Below are 4,449 nucleotides of genomic sequence, written 5' to 3'. Positions count from 1 at the left end.
CCAGACAGCCCACCTTCCCAGTTCTCCACGGTGCCTGGCCACTCTTCTCTCAGGTGGTGGAGATTTAGATCATCCGCATTAATTCCAACGATGCAAATTATCAGTTTGGATTCATTTTGTAATTTCCGATTGTCCCTCCTTAAAAAAAAAAAAAAGATTTTATTTATTTGAGAGAGAGAGAGAGGGCACACACGAGGGTGTGGAGGGGCAGAGGCAAAGGGAGAAGCAGGCACCCTCTGAGCAGGGAGGCTGACCTGGGGTTCAGTCCCAGGACGCTGGGATCACGACCTGAGTGGAAGGCAGATGCTTAACACACTGAGCCACCCAGGTCCCCCTGTCCCGCCTTTTCTATATTTCTTTTACTCCTTGCCTTAGCTCGGATTTTTTTTCTCATTCCAGCTTTTCCTTCTACTTATTTCAGAAATGACATATTCTGTTCTATTCTTTTGTCCATTTCCGTAGGCACCTACCTTCCTGTGTAGTTTCAACCTGTCGGAGTCTAAAAGTTCTTCCGCGATTCACCTCCACTAGCCTCCTGACAGTTCTGCCTGTATCCACTCTCGCCCCCTCCAGGCTATTGCGAGAACAGCAGTCAATGTGAGATTTTTTTGTTTGTTTGTTTGTTTGTTTTTTTAATGTGTAATGTTTATTTAAAATCACAGATAATCTGGGGCGCCTGGGTGGCTCAGTGGGTTAAAGCCTCTGCCTTTGTCTCGGGTCATGATCCCAGGGTCCTGGTGATCGAGCCCAAGCATCGGGCTCCCTGCTCAATGGGGAGCCTGCTTCCTCCTCTCTCTCTGCCTGCCTCTCTGTCTACTTGTAACCTCTGTCTGTAAAATAAGTAAAAAAAAAAAAAAAATTTAAATCTTAAAAAAATATAAAATCACAGATAATCTCCTGTAAAGACATTTATTCGACCAAACACATTTTTAGGATAAAAATATCTTTTTTCTATTCTTCAAACAATGGAAATTGCCCACCAAAAGAAACAAAACCAACTCAAGTAGGACTAGAAGCTAACAAAAACTAACAAAGAATTGTGAGTTCACTTTATGTTCGTGGTTTTAAAAAACCCTACGTTTGTTTTTTTCTCTGAGATATGACTGAGATACAAAAATGCCATATACATTTACTATTACATATTGATGAGTTTAAAGATAAGTAAACACTCACGGAACCATCACCACAATTTCAAAAGCTTAACCATTCCTTCTAAAAGTTTCCTCTTTTCTTCTTTATTTGTGTGTGATAAGAATTTTTTTTTTTTTTAACATGGAACACTTCACGAATTTCCGTGTCATCCTTGTTCAGGGGCCATGCTAATCTTCCCTGTATTGTTACAGTTTTAATATACGGTCTGCCCAAGCGAGCATGATAAGAATAGTTACTAGAAGAGCTATCCTCTTCAAAAAGATTTTGGGGACACCTGGGTGGCTCGGTCAGTTAAACAAACTGTTGAGTTTCAGTTAAACAAACTGAAACTCACATTTTCGGCTCAGGGCATGATCTCAGCAGGGTGCACTAGAGCCCCACGTGGGGCTCTGAGCTCCGTGTGGCCTGTGCTAAAGATTTTCTCTCCCTCAGGGGCTCCTGGGTGGCTCAGTGGGTTAAAGCCTCTGCCTTTGGCTCAGGTCATGATCCCAGGGTACTGGGATGGAATCCTGCATCCGGCTCTCTGCTCAGCAGGGAGCCTTCTTTTGCCCCGCCCCCACCTCCCTGCTTGCCTCTATGCCTACTTGTGATCTCTGTCAAATAAATAAATAAAATCTTTAAAAATTTTTTTTCTCTCCCTCTGCCCTCCTTGTGCTTCCCCCCCTCAAATAACTAACTAAATAAAATCTTTAAAAATGTTTTTAAGTATACAATATAGTATTGTTAACTATATGCAGTATGCTTTATGGTAGGTCTCTAGGATTTACCCGTCCTCCATAACGGAAACCCATTAAACACCAATTCCCCATCCCTCCCCCCACCAGCCCCTGGCGTAATCATTGCACTTGTTCTCTCTATACATTTGGCTACCAGGTCCCTCGTATAAGTGGAATCATCTTTGTCCTTTTGTGCCTGCCTTATTTCATGTGATCAGTGGTTTACTTACGGCTGAACAATTTTCCATTGTACGTGTACACCGCATGTCCTTTATGCATTCACCCACCACGCCTTTGCTTCTGTAAACGCGTCAACAAACGAAGAAGTGTAGGTATCTCTTGGAGATGCTGATTTCAGTTATCTGGGTCCTTCCTCCCAGACGCAGGATTGCTGGATGGTAAGGTGGTTCCATTTTCAATGTTCCAGGAGCCTCCACCCTGCTCGCCAAGACGAGGCCCCCTCTGGCATGCCCACCCCCAGGAGTGAACAAGTTTCCAGTTTCTCCACATCTTCAATGGTACCTGCTATCTTCTGTCTGGGATTTCGTGTTGGATGGGCCGTAGCCATTGTAACCCTGTGGGATGATAGCTCGCTGTGATTTTGATTTGCATTTCCCCGATGATTCATCGCATCTTTTCTTTGTGCCCGTGGGCCTTTTTATCTTTACTGAGTGCTCGCTAATATTTTATTAAAACTTGCATGCGTTTACAAATAAAATTGGTGCATTGTTGTGGCTTTTAGTGACCCTTTGTGTACATTTGTGCTTAATACTTGTTTTTGTGTGGGATGCCCTATGTGCAGGATTGGGTGACTTTTCTAAGAGAGATATTGGGGGCGGGGTGGGGTTGGTTACCTTTTTTTTTTTTTAGCCTAACTTGGGGGTGGGGGAAAACCTATTTTTACAGTATTTTTGTTTTTCTATTAACATTTCCTTTAAGCCTTGAATTTTTACTAAATTTCCTCCTGACTTAAAAATCTTGTTTCTAATCTGAGAATTTGAAATCTCTGTACTTAAAGTCACAGCAATTTTTTCCAAAGAGTTCAAGCCAATTTAATACCAGTACATGGTAAACATTTGCAGCCATTTCAAGAAGCTGGTCGCCTTTTATATATCATTAACTGGTATCATTAAACATTCTGAGAAGTGACTATAAAAAGTATAGGGTTTTTTTAATAACAGTAAACTTTCAAATAAATTAATTTTTAATTTAAAAAGAAAAAAATAAAAATAAAAGGGACGCCTCGGTGGCTCAGTGGGTTAAACATCTGCCTTCAGCTCAGGTCACTATCCCAGGGTCCTGGGATCGAGTTCTGCATTGGGCTCCTTGTTTAACAGGAAGACTGCTTCTCCCTCTGCCTGCCTCTCCCCCTGCTTGTGCTCTCTCTCGTGCATGCTCTCTCTCAAATAAAGAAAGTCTTTTTAAAAAAATCTATCCAGGAGTGGATTTTCCTATGCTCAACTTTATTAAATGATAACCAATTTTCCAAACCAGTCGACACTCTAACACCTCTACCTGCCAAGTGTGAGAGTGCCCATTGCTTCATATCACACCAACCAACCCAGTGTTGTCGGCCTTCTATTTTAGGTGTTCTGTAATGGGATCCCTTGTAGTTTTGTCATTTTTTCAGAGATTTTATTTTTAAGTAATCTCAACACCCAAAATGAGACTCGAACTCACAACCACAAGATCAAGAGTTGCACAGTACATGGACTGAGCCAGCCAGGCACCCCATCCCCTTGTAGTTTTAAATTGCATTTTCCTGATGGTTAATATGGTTAATCACCCCTTCATGCTTATTGTCCATTTACATATTGTTTTATGTGAAGTCTTTTTTTAATCTTTTTTGAAGATTTTATTTATTTATTTATTTGACAGAGAGAGAGATCACAAGTAGGCAGAGAGGCAGGCAGAGGGGGAGGGGGAAGCAGGCTCCGTGCTGACCAGAGAGCCCAATGCGGGGCTCGATCCCAGGACCCTGAGATCATGACCTGAGCCAAAGGCAGAGGTTTAACCCACTGAGCCACCCAGGTGCCCCTTATGTGAAGTCTTAAAACCCTTTTTTAAACGGGTTGTCTTTTTTTAAGATGTTATTTATTTGGGAGAGAGAGAGAGAGAGAGAGTGTGAATAAGCAGGGGAGAGGGGGAAAGGGGGAGAGAGGCAGAGGGAGAGGGAGAGAGAGAAGTGCAGGGCTCCTTCCCAGGACCCTGGGATCATGACCTGAGCCACCCAGGCATCCTTTCTCTTTTTGACTTATAAGAATTCTTTATACAATATGGAAGGGAGCCCTTTTGTGAATTACATTTTTTTTGGCAAATTTTCTTTCTCACTCTGTGGATTACCTTTTCATTCTCTGAACTGATATCTTTTGAAAAACAAAAGATCTTACTTTTCATATACTATGAGAATAATATTTAATTTAATAATAAATTTAATATCTTCCTTTACATAGATAATATTTTTGTGTTCTGTTTTTAAAAATATTTGCATGCCCTCACATAAATAAATATTCTCCTATAAGAATAGAAATCTCTTTCTTTAAACTTTATTGATTTTCCTTTCACTTTTACGTTTATAATC

At 41.2% G+C, this 4,449-nt stretch overlaps 1 non-coding gene across 1 annotated transcript; it reads right to left on the bottom strand.

Annotated features, from left to right (window-relative positions):
* Positions 1–1,266: 1,266 nt before the first annotated feature.
* On the bottom strand, positions 1,267–1,371 carry LOC116854220. The gene has a single exon (XR_004380113.1). It is a non-coding gene; the product is annotated as a U6 spliceosomal RNA (small nuclear RNA).
* Positions 1,372–4,449: the final 3,078 nt, after the last annotated feature.

The sequence above is a fragment of the Lontra canadensis genome, unplaced genomic scaffold (assembly GCF_010015895.1).
Source record: "Lontra canadensis isolate GAN:19392208 unplaced genomic scaffold, GSC_riverotter_1.0 scaffold88, whole genome shotgun sequence".
NCBI lineage: Eukaryota > Metazoa > Chordata > Mammalia > Carnivora > Mustelidae > Lontra > Lontra canadensis.
This window is presented reverse-complemented; position numbering and strand designations above follow the sequence as displayed.